The 19005-nt window shown below is 40.8% G+C and overlaps 1 long non-coding RNA gene and 2 pseudogenes across 1 annotated transcript; 1 reads left to right on the top strand and 2 right to left on the bottom strand.

Annotated features, from left to right (window-relative positions):
- Positions 1-1272: 1272 nt before the first annotated feature.
- On the bottom strand, positions 1273-5652 carry LOC144458995 (general transcription factor II-I repeat domain-containing protein 2A pseudogene; annotated as a pseudogene).
- A 1579-nt stretch (positions 5653-7231) lies between these two features.
- On the bottom strand, positions 7232-8713 carry LOC144458994 (zinc finger BED domain-containing protein 4-like; annotated as a pseudogene).
- A 7441-nt stretch (positions 8714-16154) lies between these two features.
- LOC144458958 (uncharacterized) lies at positions 16155-17242 on the top strand. The gene is made up of 4 exons (XR_013488288.1): positions 16155-16201; positions 16287-16374; positions 16456-16526; positions 16614-17242. It is a non-coding gene; the product is annotated as an uncharacterized LOC144458958 (long non-coding RNA).
- Positions 17243-19005: the final 1763 nt, after the last annotated feature.

The raw sequence follows: 19005 nt of genomic DNA, 5'->3' as shown, positions 1-19005 counted from the left end.
AAACACAGTCAATATAGCCTTTATGAGTCCTTTATAATTATGATTTTACTCTCCTGTTGGCACATAGGACCACTGAGAAATGTAATTGGTGGTAAATAAGCAGGAGCTCATTAATCACCCTTTCGGAAGCCTCCTTTGCACTGCATCAGCGTATTTGCTGAGGAAACACAGGGCCCGGAGCCGTCAGGCCGTCTGGGTCCACAGAGTCCTGCAAACCCAGCAACTCCACGGTGAATTTCACCGGCTCGTACAGCTCCGGGAGAGCCCAGACCTCCGTACCCGAATCCCGGTCTGCAATTGGCTGCTGCTTCGGCAGCAGCGCTGCTCATTTGCATAAAGTTCAGCTTCTCTCAACTTCTACTTGATGCTCTGGACGCTGGTATCGCGCCGCTCGCTGCAGCCGACGCCCCTGACACCCTTCGTTGCAAGCGTACATTGAAAATGAATGGCTGCCACCCACTTACGACGCTCATGATGCTTTTGGTGTGAATGCACAGTAAGAGCGGAGAATGAAGCAAAGGGTCCACAGTATGTCACCCAGTATTTCAAAAAGCAAGGTGGGTTTGTTAGTGGTTCATGTGGTGGAAAGTTATGGAATATTAACTTTGTCCCTGGTCTATAAGCAGCTTATAGACCAGGGACAAAGTTAAAATTCAGAAGAAGGTGATCATTGTAGTTAGGGATGAGCAAGCAAACATTTTTTTTTTATTTTATTTTTTTTTTTTTTGCTGAGCGAAAACTAACTAATAACTGACAAATTATGGTGAAAAGGTAGTTTCTTGCAACCCTAGAATTAAGATAAAAATATTCACAAACGAAAAAACACTTCTGGTTACTAATAAGTAGTGTTTAACTTTTGATTTAACACTAAAAATTAAAACCCTCGGCGCGCACTTCAGCGCAAGCAGACAGATGCGCGACTCAGAGCAGTATGTATCACTGACACCAGACTCAGAGCGCAGCGGACCGGTGGAAAATGTCACCATCAGCATATTATCTTATATCAATAAAATCTATTTTATCATTATTTTGAGTCACACTGTTGAAAGAATTTAGTCATCTGTGTTCAAGCAGAATAATAGGTCTCCATTCATTGCACGTCAGGCTTTCCATTTCCATTTTGGAGATGGTGTTGCGTTCAAGGTCCCCCCCAAAAAACGGGAGAAAAAAAAAGGCTGAATATTCAAAAAAAAAAATTCACAATCGAATCCCGTGCCATCGAACGAAGCTTCGAAGCTACGAATTTTTTGGGTCAGCCCTATAACGTATACTCTACAGAGCCAGGTCCAGGATCCTCTTCAAGTTTGTCTGGGAGGAATATGGAAGTGGAGGAAGAGATTGTTCTTTTTTCACAAATGTGGGAATGATAGTCAAAAATACCATCAAAATGCATTGTTTTATGTAAAATAGCTTCAAAAATTTTCGGCGGCCTCCCGGCCAGCTGTGTGTAGTGCCCAGTAAAAATTCTTTTCATGGGGCCCAAAATCCCTGGCGGCGCCCCTGCTCATGTACTTCCTCCTTTTCACATCGTTACCTACTGTATCTAAGCTCAGAGAATTCATGAGTTTTTTTCTTGCAAATTTACAGCTTTAATCTCATATTTTTTGTTTTGTTTGTCTTAAAATCAGAATCCGTTGGCTGGCTTTGTTTAATTTAATTCCTATTTTGGCCCTAATACTTGATCATACTTTTCAGTGTGTCTTGATTGCGTGTTTAGCTTGCTGCTTGGCAAGCTAAACATGTAAATAGCGAGGACATAAGTGTGTCACACTGACACAATCAGTGTTCAATGGGAGGCCATGACTGGCCATTTCGGAACTTTTTTTTTTTCTCTCTCTATCATGCTGACTCTAAAATGTCCTCTCGACATGCTCCTGTGTGAGTGAATTAGCCCTGTTTTTTTTAATTTTCTGTTATCCTCAGCTACATACAGTTTTGACTCAGCAGCTGGAAATCAGGCTTTGTCAAAGAGAGATAAACACAAACTCAGACAGACATCTGCTCACACGCTGTGGACAAATGGAAACTGGTCAGTTTGACCTTTAGAGCACATACATGAAAGCACAAACTGGAAAATAAAACAACCAAAGACTAACTCAACCTTTCAAGCACACACATGCCAATATGCTGCATGCGAATTTGATGGTTGTGTGCAGGGATGGGTCACATTGGCCTCAGATTTACTGGAGGGCAGTTTTCTACACTGGATTTTGTTGTCGTTTCTCCATAGTGTTTGAAATATAGGAAATCCTGTGTATATAATACATCAGGGGTGGGCAATTAATTTTTAAAAGAGGCCACATAAGAAAACTGAGTTGTGTTGGAGGGCCGAACCAACAATAACTTGAACTTAATTCTGCTCAGTATTAATTTTCCCCATTGTAAAAAGCATTAAATTACATATTTTTGATTAGTTGCTACTGGTATTCAGAAGAATAAGGATATTCTGTAAATATTTATATAAATATATGAAATTGTGGTGTAGGAAAATACTCCTATAGAAGTAATGAACAGTAAAAACAATAATTGCATCAGTGTTTCATTTTATTTTTAACATGTTAATCTTCCCAAATACTGAAAAGGTGTTTTACAGTCTGTTAAAGATAAGCAACTGTCAGCTTGATGCAAAAAGCAATAAATGCTTTCAGTGTTTTACAGTTTATTTTACTTGTTCAGTGGGAAAAATCCAGCCTGCTCTGGGCTTGAACAAGTGCATTGAAATCTGGCTGAATGTCTGAGGTGGATATGCGAAGGACAGCTGAGAGGTGGTCATCAGTGATAGAGGATCTGTATCTGGATTTGTTGAACTTCATCACTGAGAATGTCTGTTCACATACAGTACAGGCCAAAAGTTTGGACACACCTTCTCATTCAATGCGTTTTCTTTATTTTCATGACTATTTACATTGTAGATTCTCACTGAAGGCATCAAAACTATGAATGAACACATGTGGAGTTATGTACTTAACAAAAAAAGGTGAAATAACTGAAAACATGTTTTATATTCTAGTTTCTTCAAAATAGCCACCCTTTGCTCTGATTACTGCTTTGCACACTCTTGGCATTCTCTCCATGAGCTTCAAGAGGTAGTCACCTGAAATGGTTTTCCAACAGTCTTGAAGGAGTTCCCAGAGGTGTTTAGCACTTGTTGGCCCCTTTGCCTTCACTCTGCGGTCCAGCTCACCCCAAACCATCTGGATTGGGTTCAGGTCCGGTGACTGTGGAGGCCAGGTCATCTGCCGCAGCACTCCATCACTCTCCTTCTTGGTCAAATAGCCCTTACACAGCCTGGAGGTGTGTTTGGGGTCATTGTCCTGTTGAAAAATAAATGATCGTCCAACTAAACGCAAACCGGATGGGATGGCATGTCGCTGCAGGATGCTGTGGTAGCCATGCTGGTTCAGTGTGCCTTCAATTTTGAATAAATCCCCAACAGTGTCACCAGCAAAACACCCCCACACCATCACACCTCCTCCTCCATGCTTCACAGTGGGAACCAGGCATGTGGAATCCATCCGTTCACCTTTTCTGCGTCTCACAAAGACACGGCGGTTGGAACCAAAGATCTCAAATTTGGACTCATCAGACCAAAGCACAGATTTCCACTGGTCTAATGTCCATTCCTTGTGTTTCTTGGCCCAAACAAATCTCTTCTGCTTGTTGCCTCTCCTTAGCAGTGGTTTCCTAGCAGCTATTTGACCATGAAGGCCTGATTGGCGCAGTCTCCTCTTAACAGTTGTTCTAGAGATGGGTCTGCTGCTAGAACTCTGTGTGGCATTCATCTGGTCTCTGATCTGAGCTGCTGTTAACTTGCCATTTCTGAGGCTGGTGACTCGGATGAACTTATCCTCAGAAGCAGAGGTGACTCTTGGTCTTCCTTTCCTGGGTCGGTCCTCATGTGTGCCAGTTTGGTTGTAGCGCTTGATGGTTTTTGCGACTCCACTTGGGGACACATTTAAAGTTTTTGCAATTTTCCGGACTGACTGACCTTCATTTCTTAAAGTAATGATGGCCACTCGTTTTTCTTTAGTTAGCTGATTGGTTCTTGCCATAATATGAATTTTAACAGTTGTCCAATAGGGCTGTCGGCTGTGTATTAACCTGACTTCTGCACAACACAACTGATGGTCCCAACCCCATTGATAAAGCAAGAAATTCCACTAATTAACCCTGATAAGGCACACCTGTGAAGTGGAAACCATTTCAGGTGACTACCTCTTGAAGCTCATGGAGAGAATGCCAAGAGTGTGCAAAGCAGTAATCAGAGCAAAGGGTGGCTATTTTGAAGAAACTAGAATATAAAACATGTTTTCAGTTATTTCACCTTTTTTTGTTAAGTACATAACTCCACATGTGTTCATTCATAGTTTTGATGCCTTCAGTGAGAATCTACAATGTAAATAGTCATGAAAATAAAGAAAACGCATTGAATGAGAAGGTGTGTCCAAACTTTTGGCCTGTACTGTACGTAGGTAGATCCAAAGAGGACTAGAATCTTCTGAGCATGCCTCCTCATGTGTGGAAACTTCTCCTCTTTGAGGAAAGAGTAGAAGTCAAGCAGTGAGACTGACAAGTGCTCTGCCAGAAGTGTGTCAGACTGCAGGTCAATCAGTTCCATCTGAACATCACTGGGTGCATTCTCTACACTGCAGGTGAAGGGAAAAGAAACCATGTGCATCTCACTCTCAACTGTTTTAAAGTCCTGAAATCGCCTTGAAAACTCACCATGCAGTGCTTCTAACATGGATGAGTACTTGTTGAGGTGATCAGCTGATTTTGTGGCTTCCTTCAGTGTTGGCAAGTGGGTGAGAATGTTGTCCTTCATTTGGCTTGAGAGAAGCTGCAACTTCCTCATGAAAGCCTTTACTGCGCTGTACATTTCATGTACAAAAAGGCCTCTGCACTGCAGTTTGACATTGTTCATTCATTAGTGCCGTCACATCTACAGCAAAACCAAGGTCTGCAATCCAGTCTGTATCTGAAAGCTGTGGAATGTCATTTCCTTTCTTCACACAGAACTCGTGACTCTCTTCTCTCAGGTCCCAGAAACATTTCAGTACTTTGCCCAGGCTGAGCCACCTGACAGCTGTGTGGAAGCCTATGTCACGATGTTCAGTCTCGCTTTCCTCTAAAAGTGAAACAAACTGTCTGTGATTCAGTGCTCTTGCCCTGATGAAGTTAACTGTTTTGGTTACAACATCAACAACATGGTTCATTTTTAACACTGACTTACACAACACTTCCTGATGAATACAATGCAAAAATGTCAATTTCTGCTCAGGGTTCATTTCTGTCACTTTATCCTGCATTCTCTTCAAAAGTCCAAAACATTTTTCCCCGTCAGATTTGGACAACCATCCGTTGTCACACCTGCCAGCTTGTCCCATTTTAGTCCCAACTTGTCCAAACATGCATTTACAGTACCTCTGTGAATAAATCACTCCCAGTTGTTGTCCCTTTCATTCACTGCATGGCTGCCAGCTCCTCCGTGATTTTAAAGTCTGTCGATATCCCACGTATGAAAATGAGTAGCTGGGCAGTGTCACGTACATCACAGCTCTCATTCAAAGCCAGGGAAAAATAGTCGAAGCTGACCACTCTGTTCTTCAGCTGAAGTTCCAGATTCCCCGCGATGTCCTCAACCCTCCTCATTACAGTCAATCGTGAGAGAGGCACGTTCTCAAAAGCTCCCTTTTTCTCCGGGCATATTAGGGCAGCAGAGTCCAACAAACACTCCTGAATAAACTCCCCGTCAGAAAACGGTTTACTTTTTCTAGCGATTTTGTGGGATATGACATAACTTGTCTTGACATAACGTAGTGGCGATTCAAATTGTAATCCTTGAACACGTCGACCTGTACACCACAAACTAAGCACATGGCTTTACCTTTAACTTCTGTAAATAAATAATTAGCAGTCCATGTCTTGTTGAAAACGTGGCATTCTGTATCGATTTTTCTCTTTTTGGCTGACATGTTGAGGGCTAGCTTACCAGCATCACATGTAGCTGTTCGCCTACGCATGTGCGTCACTACTAATAAAAAAAAAAAAAAAAAAAAAAAACGGCAATCTTTTCAAAATAAAAGCAACACAGCCGTATTTCATGCACAGCATAAACAGGCCTATTTTTTGATTTATGTTTTAACTTACTTGACCTCACGCGGGCCAGGCAGCCAACGGGCCGGATGTGGCCCACGGGCCGTAAAATGCCCAGGTCTGTAATATATAAATAGTACTTGAATTCAGTTCTGTTCAATTCATTTCAATGCCTTTGTTGTCATTGCACAGCTGTACAACAAAATGTTGTGATCTCTGGGCTATTACACATAAAAAAAGCAAAAGACAATAAATAATATCAATAACCAGCAACAGTGAGATGCATAAAATACACCATGGATAAGAAAAGGAAAATATATAATGCAGTAATGAATAAATAGATAATATAAATAGTGCAGTGTAATAAGAGCAGCAGCAGTATAGACTGAATTGCACATCTGGCCCAGCCAAAGAGCATACACACTATGCACTATTGAATATTGAATTAATATGAATAAATTATCTCAATAGCACTAAATAGCACAAATCAAAATACTCAACACTATGCAAAGTCTGGTATTACTCAATGTGACCTAAGACAGCAGAATATCCATAATTTATTATTAAAGTCATTAATTTGGACTCATTATCAGGTTAATGCCTGCTAACAGACAGTGCCACTTCATTGAGAGGGGGAACCCATTACTGTGAACAAATGGCTGAATGAGTCTGCCTGGCTTTGCAGCAGAATGACTGCCCGTTATCTCTCAATTTGGATTTGCATTGTAATTACTGATATTCAGTAAAATACATCATGGAATCAAACAAAACAGAAATAACTTCATAAAATTATTTATTGGCTGGATGGCTTTCAGTCTAAACAAGATCACTTCTGCCAACAGTGTCTGAAATATTTTAGTTGCCAAGCAAAAAAAAACATAAAAAAAATATAAAAATCTGAAAGAATAAACCTATTATAGAGCATCAGAAACATCTGTATGTGTTTCATCTGTATCATCCTGAGACAAAAGAGCTCTAAACACTTCAATTTCAACATTGAGTCCATAGAAAAAAGAAATAACAGCGTATCGTTCTTAGAAAAAGATTCCCTCACAGGGAGGATACAACATTAAACTTTGTTACATTTCACATATCTTTGTCTGTCTGCAGAGTATATCAGTAAGTCACTCCCTTTTTACAAGGTCTTGCACTTGCAAAATATAAGATTCGAGAGGGTCTTGTCTGCAAGCCGAGCACGATGTGGCCTCATGATGATCCCACCATGGCTGAAGACCCTTTCAACTGGGACACTTGAGGCTGGCATTGAAAGAGCTCTCCATGCGACAGGAAAAAGTGCAGGGAGGATACCCCTGTTTGCATCCCAAAAGGACAGACAAGCCTGCCAACAACAAAGACCAAAATAGTTATTTAATTGTGTCTCTGGACTGCTGGTTGTGTTCTGCTTGCGGTGTTTTCTGTACTCTGAGAATAACCCAGTGCTCTCTTCCTGCTGGTTCTCAACCTGTTGGAATCCAGGACTCTGTGGTGTTGTGTCAGGTGGCACCTCATGTAGAATTAGATCTAATAAAAACAAAGACAAAAAACAAGAGTTAATTTCATTTAAAGGGCAAGTGTGAAAACAAGCCCATGATTGTTAGAAAGTGAACTTCCTCATTCATTATTTCACAGCTCAGTTTGATATGCTTGCAAAAAAAGCTCTAAACATTTATTATATTGTTATTTATACAAATGTTGTGAATCAAAATCTTTTCATTTCCATAATTTGATAATGGTGACGCAAAGACATGCCTAACTGTATATCATGTTGTTAAAAAAATACATTCGCTGACCTTTCACCATGTCAGAAATGTCATTCTTTATGTCATCAGTGACAAGCACATCATGCTGAAGCCACATCATGGAGAAAGCTGGGTCCAGGATAGCCGCTCTGATGCAGAGCAGGTCTGCAAATGGCAGCTCTTCTCCTGGTGCCGCTGATAACATTTTCACATTAACAAAGATCCCCCGGAATCTTTTCTTGAGAGAGCACTGTAGGCTATGGATCATGCTTCCCAGGAAGCGCACTTGCTGTTTCAATTTTTCCAAATGGTGGTTTAGTGACAATACACAGGGGAGGACAGAGCTGACCGTCACAATGTTCTCTCCCTGAGTAAGATCGGTGGCCTCTGCAAATGGCTGTAGTACATCACAAAGCTCCTTCATCATATTCCACTCCCTAACTGAGAAGACCAACTCGTTGTGGCCTGTGCCCTGAACAACATTGCACAGTTCCTGATGACTGAATGACAACACTGCTTTGACTTGGCGGAGAGTTGAATTCCACCGTGTGTTCACAGGAGCAGGGATCCCTCGCTGCCCAAACTTATCTTCAAATGCATCAGGTGCTAGATGTATGCAGGAGAGAGCTCAGTTTGGAGCATTTTGCAAAGGTGCTGTTCATAATCTGTGCATCCTTGAGGCCATCACCAACAGTTAACTGCAGCGTATGGGCAAAGCATTGCTGACGTATAGGGCTTCCTCTGTTGATCATCCGTTCCACAGTCTCCCATTCACCTCTGGATAGGTCTTCCCACAACTCTGCATCATCCAGATTGTCGTCATCAGTTACTTCACCATCTTGCTCTTTTGGAAAACACACCGTAAATGCTCGCTTCATATTTGCAGCATTGTCACAAATAACAAAATCAAGTTTTTGTCTGATGCCATATTCATCACATATGGAATCAAAGGCTTCTGATATCCGTTCTCCTGTGTGAGTTCCTTTGAATCTATTGCAGGCAAGTATGATTTCAGCTGAACTCCCTCAGATGTTGCCAATACATGGCCAGTGACTCCCAAAAAGCCATGCATTCTCCTGTCTGACCAAATATCCAGTGTAACTGATACATGGTCTGCACCAGCAAGAAACACTTTTATTTTCTCTCAGGTATCTGCAACAAGGGATTCTATCTTTAAAGTTATTGTCCTTACGTTGCAGGGCAACACTAAGAGATTCTTTAAGGTCTGGCAGCCTTTTATTTCTCATTTTGAACAGGAGCTTTCATCTGCTCCAACATAACTGGCAGCTTCTGAATCCCCCCCCCCCCCTTTTTTCTCTTTCTCCTTTCTCTCTCTTTTTTTTTATTATTAACTTTTAACTATCACTATTATTATTATTGCTGTCATTTTTGTCATTTCTATTTATCTATTTATTTTAACCCGAGAGTGTCTGGACCACATAGGTGGTGGGTATGTTTGTTGTCTGGTATTAGTATGATTTGTCTTGTCACTGTTTTGTCTGTAGTTTAGACCTGTATTTGTGATGTATATATTGAGTCCCATTATCTTGTTTTGAATTGGATGTTTGATGTTTGAATATGAAAATCAATAAAAACACTTTGATTATTATTAAAGTTATTGTCCTCCGACCGACAGGCTGGTAGTTGGAGTCAGCCACAGACAGGAAGTGTCGGAAATGCCCATTTTCCGTGACTGAAAGAGGCATGCTACATCCTATCACCAGGTCTGTTAGAATGGCATTTGTTATGGCCTTCTGTCTTGGATGGTTAGCAGAATACGCTTCCTGAGGACGAGACTAGAGGAACTGAGAAATCGCAGGCTGTGTAGAATCAGTGCAGGCGTGTCTTGTCTTTTCATATTCTGCATATCTGTGAAACAGAAGCAAAAAACAAGAATGGGATGCACTGTATGGTCGGACAGACATGCAACATACAACATTATATATGGTAAAAAAAAAAAATTAGTTCTTTGAGGCTTAATTGTAGTTTTTATTTATTAACTTGCTCCATATTAAATCATATTTACTTAATTAATTCAGTTTTATCATCATATTCATTGCATTAAAGCTATATATACACCTAAACTCAGCTGTTAACCCAAATCAACTTCATATGCTGTTTTTAACTAAAAGTTACTTCATTTTAAAATCTTATTTATTTCATGTACTGTTTTAACATATTTATTCCATTTTAAATTATATTTACTTACTTTGCTAAGTTTTAAACCCATATTTATGTCATGATCTGCTTTTAAGCAATATCTACTTTGTTTACCAGTGTTTTAGCACGTAATAATTACTCAGTTTTAAAACCATTACTTCATTTAGTCCATCTCAAACAGTATTCACTCAACTTTACAACCTAAGTTACTTGGGTTACTCAGTTTTAACTTCAGATTCAGATTCATTCATTCAGATTCAGAATACTTTATTAATCTCCGGGGGGGAATTGTTTTTGTTCCAATGCTCCGTGCAAAGTAGAAATAGAAATACAGCATGAATGGAAACAAGAGATAAAGATGAAGATATAAATAAAATACTAAAATAGACAATGAAATAAATAAAATAAAATATTAAAGTAGACATTAAAATAAAATAAAATAAAATATTAAAGTAGACATTAAAATAAAATAAATAATAAAATAGTAAAGTAGACAATCTGAAATATATACAATATACAATGAAATGGTTGTAGCGTTATAAATGAAATAAGAATGAGTAATTATATTGTGTGTTTTGTTTTATAAATAGCCAAATGAGTCCGATCATCAGAGGGAGGAGTTGTACAGTTTAATGGCCACAGGTAAGAATGACTTCCTGTGGCGCTCAGTGGTGCATTTAGGAGCAATCAGTCTCTGGCTGAAGGTGCTCCTCTGTTCGACCAGAGCATTGTGGAGAGGGTGAGAGCCATGCTGAAGTATCGCCCGCACCTTCGACAGCATCCTCCTGTCTGACACTGCTGTCAAAGGGTCCAGCTCCACCCCCACAACGTCACTTCAAGTGACTTCATCGCTTCAATGTTTACTTTGCAGGGACGGCCCCCATGCACGCACACACACACACACCCACACACACCCACACACACACACACACACTAACCAAGGCAGCGGCCAAAATCACCCATTTAGCTGATTTAACTCTGTGTTGCTCGTTCATAAAATGTACAGCTGGTCTTGTGATGAACTGGTCGGAATGTTCGCTCACGTTTTCTTGGGTTAATGTTAGCAAATAAATTAAAAAACAAGTTCCACCAAACCCAAACACCAAATATAATTATATATGTATATATATATATATATATATATATATATATGTATATACATACGTATTTAGTCACCATCTTGTGTCACGAAACGGGCCGCACGGCCATGACAAAGAGGGAGACACATACATACATAAGGAAAGCCAATTAAAGGATTTTATTTACTAAAGAATAAACATAAGAAAAAGAACCCAATTAAACATGGTGTTTGCAATCAGTAAAGTCAGTGGTGTATGTGAGGGCATGAGTGAAACAATGTATGTGTGTGATGTTGCAGGGTGTAGAAACTAAGACAAAACCAAACCCAAAACCAAATGCTGTCTCAGGAAGGTGAAGAGAAAGAGCAGTGAGCAGCCAGAATTTTTTAAGGCTCACTGAGCTCAGGTGCTGCCACTTCCCTGATTACCCTCAGCCACGCCCACTGCTACCTGCAAGGGAGAACACAACAAGGTAGGCAGGGCAGAGAGGGTCGTTACACTTGTTTGAAGATGTTTAAATTTACTACTCTTGTTGCCAAGTAGCTGAAATAAAGCCACTGAACGTTCTACTGTAGCATGTTACTTTACTCAAGAGCAAAACACCAACTAGGGTTACACTCAGGGTATGTTAATCCTGCTTTTTGGAATGGCTCCAAAGAGGCCACATAAGCGTGTACACACAACAAACAGCTCTGTCTGTGGTCCTGAAATTTTAGCGACTGCTAACCTGACACAAACAAGATATTTATCAATTAATTTATCACTAACGATACACACCATGAAATGCACTGAATAGTAATAATCAAGTCTACCGATATTATTCTGTAAAAAGGCTCACCTGAACACCAATCACAGGCCAAGTGGCAACCTCTCACTAAGCCTCACTCCTTTGTGATAGTTCAACAAGCTGTCAGAGTACGAATGGGGGCCACACTGTAACTAACTGCATTCCCTGAATATTGTCATATTTTTGGAATAAAGGAAAAAGTGATTCCAGAGAGAAGCAGACAGAGGGGTCTACAAAATGTGCTTGAAGGATATATCCAGGATGTCAAACTCACTCAGCAGCAAAAACAGGTTAAAAAGACAAAGACAGTTAGAAGCTAAAGCCGAACTATAGGCTACAGATTACAGTGTAAAAGTGAACCACCACATCACTGCTGATCGCCACAGAAGACAATGAATATCAAGGGAAACTTTGCCCATATTGAACCAGCTGTGTGGCATCACAGTGTGTGCAGATGAACGGTGGTTGGCTTCGCCCCTGTGCCGCTGCTAGCGCCCGGACCTCTGCCGCTGGATTGGCAGGGATCTCCAGGGGAAGTCAAACAACGTTCATCTGCACACAATGTGATGACACACAGCCGGTTGAACATCAGCAAAGTTTCCCTGCTTCCCTTCACTGGTTCCTGTACAGCAGGGTCGCTCTTTGTTTCACTGTTATAATCATTAAAAAGCAAAAGCAGCATGTGTATACATTCAGTAGGCTACATCTTCAGTAGCTAGCTAGCTAACCCTACACTTTTCAGGGTTTGATTTTGTTTCTGAAATAGTGAAGAAACATATATCTTTTTCCAACGTTTCCAGGTAAGGAGTATCATTAATACACAATGCGCCCCAGGCACAACATTTAGCTCCAAATCCACAAAACCAGCCTGAAATGAAGGAAATCTGAAACGACTGCATTAGAGTCAATGGAGCACAGCTGTGTTGTTGTCGGACCTTGGTCTGAGCGGGCCGATGCTACATTATGATTGGCCAGTCTGCGTCCGGGTGTGGAACTTAGCGAAGGATCAATTGGCTCATCAGTGTGGCGGGACAAAACAAAACAAAGACTACACATTGGTGCACGTGAGTGCCTGGACTTTCCCGTGGGCGCATGGGCCCCGATGCATGGACTCGGTGCCTGTGGCACTGAGGTGGTTTTAGGAGGAGCTTTAGGAGGGTCAGACTGTGCGACTGATATCAATTAATGGATAATTACATGGCTGGATTATTTGGAAGGGAGTAGGCTGACACTAAACTGGTGAGTAGAACTGAATAGTTTCTTATCCTTGTATTGTGTACAAAGAGCTTAAATGTGGCCTGCTCATAAATGATGGGACACAAATTAAAATCATTTTTATGTGGGACTTTATTTCCTGACTGCACTTGAACAGTGTAAGAACAGCATTAATACTGTAAAAATCGAGCAAAGCAGATAATCACAGAACAGCCTTGAGAGACAACTATTGTGGGGATAAATTGACTGAAAGCAGGTCTGTTCGACATGAATGCCACTAAACAGCCTTGCTTCCTTAAAATCAGCAGTTCCCCAGGGACAAAGTCACAGTCTGTGTCACCAGAAAAATGCGGGGACAGTTGCTTTCTGAGAAAATTATATCTGATGTAAAAAGGAGAACGTTTTTTGTGTATTTATGGCTGGAGCACAATGAATGCCTTCCAGTCTCAAAGTAATTATGAGTTAATAGTCATTTAGATTATCAGAAATCAATTTTACAAATGTTGCCAGTGGCTTTCTACTTAATTCTAGCAAAATTATACCAACCATACTTGCTAGCAAAACAGAGAAGGCACATAATGTTATTCTATAACCAGCAACCTTATTATGCCCCTAATGAAGTAGTAAAGCTGTCTTACATTAGTTGACTTTCATTTAAATCATATGAATTATTTAAAGCACACATCACTTTATATTTGCATGAGGGGTACTCTGTGCTAAAGGCTTATGGCCTACCTACATTACAAGTGGAGGTTACAGCTATCTTTCTCTTCTTCCATAAATATCAGTCCGTGATGAATACGGAAAAGTTGATCATTTTGGTGCAGGGCTGTCAGAGCTCTGTCCCACAGACGATATGCACACTCACAGTAGGCCTACACACAAACAGGGCCTAGAAGAGGATAAGCTCTTCACTCAGGATTTCAGGTAAATAGTCTACAATACAGTACTTGTACAGTAGTTGCTTAGCAACCTCAGTTGCAACCTGACACCGAGCTCCTTAAAGCTGACACCAAAAAGCACAAAAGTAGCGCCCAGTGCCCGACTTCACATTTTCCAGGCAGTTAAAGATGTGGCATGTGTACGGGCCCTGAGGGATCCCGGAACTCACTGCTTGCATGAGCAACACATGATGGCATCCTTGCCGTACTACTGCAACTCACATGCTTGTGGTGTCCACACTGACAGCATTGTTGCTGCGGCATCACTGCAGAGCTGCATGCTGCTGTAAATAATGTAATTCCACAATTAAAAGCTGATACTCTGTGCTAGCCACGGGTCAACAACACTGTCATGCGAAAATTTTACAATTAAAAGCCTTGTGTTCACAAATGAAGGGATCCTGCCCTCAGAAATGCTGTGAGAGGCCGTTTATTTTGAAATGAAAAAGTGTGTTGTGTTTGACTTGAGACTGACAACTGTGGTTTGTATCTTTCCAGGAAGATGTTTGTGAGAGCATACATATAAGCGTTCTGTAATACTGTTATCATAGCACAAGTATTTTGGATAGGTGCTATATTAAACTAAATATCTGTTCCAGATGTGTGCACAAGTGTATATTGTTATCAAATAGTCTGTGTGTTTAAGTGACTAATGGGAACAACAATATTTAGAATACGTCCAGTATTCAACAAGACCGTTGCAGCCAGCAGCCTCAAAACAGGCTGCAATGTAATCACTCCACACAACTGTGCCCATAAAAGTACGCCCACTCACAGTGCTTGTTTTTGCCACTGACATGCTCAGATTGGTATTCAGTGCCAACCAAAAAGGTCCATCTCTGTAGGTATCCTTTCCATAACGTTGTATAAGTGGCAGATCCTATATTAACCAGAAACAGCCATTTGATAGCTTTTGTCTCAGCTCTTATAGGAGTGACCTGAGTCAGTAAAACATATGCTAAATTAAAAGCACAACAAAACAAAATAAAGGCAAATAAAATCCGGACAGGGCAGAGGAAGTAACAGCATATCAGTTAAATCAAAGACAGCAACATCGACAACTTTACATTTCCTAAGGACTTCTCCCTTTTGGTACTGTTTTTCTGTTTGTCTCAGTTTTTTAAAACCCTAACTCGGAAGACCATTATGAGTCACATTTCTAAAAAGTAGTGTTGCAGGCATTCTGAGCAAAGATCATGGTTTTGTGATGTGTAGTTATGTGTTAAAAATGACTAAGGTTTGTACCAGATCTGTTGCTGTGCTAACAGTTCTGGTGTGGGGTTTGATGTCAAGGTTGCTTTATAGAGAATACAAACAAAAGGAATTCAAACATCTCAAATATAAAAAAGATATTCTGTGCAGATGGACTTAGTTTTTTGTGGAGGCTTTACTGTTGTCTTTTCTGGCAACAATTAAATCGTAGGCAACTGGACTTTGATTTTGTCTAGAAGACGTTTCGCCTCTTATCCAAGCGGCTTCATCAGTTCTGACTAGTCCTCACTAACAGTGGAGTAAGGCTCAGGTTTTTAACCTCTGTGGAGGTGTACACCCACCACCCTCATAAGACAATACTTCGTTAGTGGAGTTTCACTGGACCATTGTTTGGGTCAGGTGAGTCACACTAGTGAACGACGGTCGTTAGGAGTGGGTGGGACTGTTGCTCGCTTGGATAAGAGGCGAAAACGTCTTCTAGACAAAATCAAAGTCCAGTTGCCTATGATTTAATTGTTGCCAGAATGGAATTGACCTGGATAAATGAGAATATCCACAGACTTTACTGTTGTCAAATGTCTTAAGAAAAGTTATGTATTATTCCCCAGTTTGCCTGAAATAAAATATCAAAACTGCTCCCTTTTGAAACGGTCAGTTTAGAAGTACATTCTAATTAGGGCTGCCCCATAATAGTCGACCAAACGTAAGTCAACCAGAAAGATCATTAGTCGGTAAGATTTCATTGGTCACTTAAGTGATAATAAGTAAGTAAGTGTGATAGGTAGGATTTTGGCCTAGTAAGGCCACCATCCAGTTTCTCCCTCCCAGGGAAGCTCCACCCTCTGCCTCTCCATTAGCAGGCACACACCTGGAGACTATTTTCATTAAGAGTTTATATTCAGGGAGCACTCAGGATGTCTCTTGATGCATTTTCTGTCCAGGGTGGCTGAGGAGCATGTTAGTCTCCTGAAGGTATGATTTGAGGCTACTTGTTTTAACTTTGTGAACACTTTAAAATATGTTTTTATTGATCAGTTTTACTTTGTTTTTACTACAGGCATTTTAAGCCACCTGTCGCCCAGACCCTGTAGGCCTGGTTTAGCTAAGCTCACCGCAGGGATGAGACTGGAAGCCAATATCCTGAGGTTAAAGTTATTACCTGGTCCAGCTGTGAAACTTAACACATGTATGTTGTTTGCCTGTGATAACACTGGTTTACATTGCAGTTACCTTAAACATCCAGTCATTGCATGAGTGGGAGCCAGATCTGGGTTTCATTATATACTGCATTGTCGAGGTAAATATGAAGTGCAAGGTATTTAGAAACAATAAATGTTGTAGTTCTGTGGCAATATGTATTAATTGTTTTAAATTCTCGTTTTAGGGTTGTATAGCCACTGCTGTTTTGCCTGCCGGACAAACAGTTGCCAGTTATACCTTGCTTTTGTATATGAATGTTTATCTTTCGACTCAGCTACAGGTGTATGGGCTGTTGTAAATGTTTTGCCAAAGGCTAGGTCTTGTTAAGAGAGTAGCGAATTTTTGTGCTGTGATTTATCCCAGCTTCTGACCGCCTTTTTGTCTCCTCTTCCTCTAGTGTCCTGCTAGACAGACAGGGTGGTGGACTGTGGGCCCCCCTTCACTGCATGTGGTGGTGTGTGTGTAACAGCTGTGTGCACCAGTCTAGTTCAGCCTTATTGTGTGCGTGTGTGTTTTGCGTGTGTGTGATTTGCGTGTGTGTGATTTGCTGTGCTTAGGTGGCTGTGTACCAGTGTGAGTGTGGTGGTGTCCGGACCTTTTGGGAGCACCCAGGTAACTCCCCTACATGTCTGGCTCTTGTAACGGTTGTGCTTTTTTTTTCTCCTTTTTAGCGTTTGTGCCCTATTGGCATTTTTGTCCTCGTAACACCCCTAGTACTGTTGGCATAACATCTACCCTATTGCTCAAGCTCTTATCGTGTTTCATGAATAAACTGCCCCAAAACCAGATTTTTAGCATATATGTTCAATAAATTGCCCCTCCAGTCAAAGGTTATGTCTCTGTATTTTATTTATTGTGGGAAACCTATGGTAACAGTTCATTAATTATTTGGGGCTTTAACCCCTCACCACTTGACTCGGTTACATAAGTAAAAATAAAACAAACATGAAACTCTCTTAGGAGCTGCGCCTTATCAAAATAAATCAAAACCTGTATAACTGGAGCATGTGGGAATTTAATTTGAAAGAACACAGGAAGAGGCCATGCTCAGCAGTCAGACAGGAGTCATGTTACAAACCAGTCACAGCTGACACATATCCTTCCCTAAATATCAGTCTGATAAATACAGAAACATTGGTCATTTTAGCACAGGGCTACCCAGAGCTTTACATCTGTCCCACAGACGATAGGCTAACACACTTACCAACAATGCCTGGAAGAAGATCAGCTCTGCGCTTAGGATTTCAGATAAATAGGCTATGATACCATGCTTGTTAAGATTGCTTAGCAACCTCAGGTGCAACCTGCTGCTGTGCTCTTGAAAGCTGGCACAAAAAAGCCACAAGACAGGGCTCCAGACTTACCTTTATTAGTGGGAGCACTGTAACTTCTAACTGAAAATTTTAGGAGCACAGGCAGAAAATTTATGGGCACATCTTAAATCATCATGCAATGCAGTTATTCACATTTTTGGCCATGTTAACTATAAACTATAATCTATATCTATCAATGGGGTGTGAGGATTCCTTAAATAACATCTGTACAGATGTGAAGCCTTGACTATATCTGACTGATCTTCCATGAAAGCTGTCTTGTAGTGATGTAACGTTCGCGAATGTTCCCAATTTCTTTGTTTTTTGCTTTAATTTACTGTGTATCCATTAATTTCAGATTATTTGATCCAGAACAAGTTGAGAGAGACTAGTTTGTGAGGAAGAAAGACAGTGCAGCCGCTCACTCGTTCACTTCAAAGAGCCAGTTCACTCGGCTCGTTCGCGAACGTAACATCACTAGTTAGAACAGAACAGTAGGAAGCTTACCCACTATCCGCTAGCACTTGCTTGTATTGACAGGCTTGTTTATAAAGGGCGTTGCTATGGCTACACCAAACTTTATATCTGCGGAGTCTATTCTGGATCCATGTTACAATATCCAGATCACGTGATGCGATAAATCACCAATGCGATTCGTCGCTGAACCCACTAACCCCCCCTCCTCCTCCACACACACACACACACACACACGAACGAACCACATCTTTGAACCGACTCTTCAAAGTGAACGAGAGTCAAAGAACCGGATCTCACAAGTGAATGAGAAATCTTATCACTATTGTCTTGTATTTTTTTCCTCTTAAAATATTAACCTTATAGTCAGACACCATTTATTTAGCCTCTGTTTATATGAGAATTCCTTTAAAATGGAGGTTTGAACCATGAACAGCAATTACAGAAAGCCTGTAAAGCACTTCAATAACTCAGTCTATCGTAATTAAAACAATTAGAGACTGAGAACAAACTGATATATGAGTCTGCTAATATTTTGATAATTCACCATCATATCAGACATCATCATCATATTGTGTTTCTGTGACTGAAGGCTGCTGGAAACTGTCAGAAAACTGTCCACCTGAATCCAAGGCTGAATCCAAATGTCCACCCTCAGGACTTGCGGACTGAGCCCTTATGGACTTCACTTGTACAGTAGCCTACGTAGTGTGATGTATTTACTGTCATCACTTAAAGTCTGCCAGGGCAGAGACTGCAAGCGGCTGATAGATAGCAATCTTTCAAGCT

This window comes from Epinephelus lanceolatus, chromosome 20 (genome assembly GCF_041903045.1).
Source record: "Epinephelus lanceolatus isolate andai-2023 chromosome 20, ASM4190304v1, whole genome shotgun sequence".
Classification (NCBI taxonomy): domain Eukaryota; kingdom Metazoa; phylum Chordata; class Actinopteri; order Perciformes; family Serranidae; genus Epinephelus; species Epinephelus lanceolatus.
The sequence above is the reverse complement of the archived record's forward strand: the minus strand, read 5'-3'. Positions and strand labels throughout refer to the sequence as shown.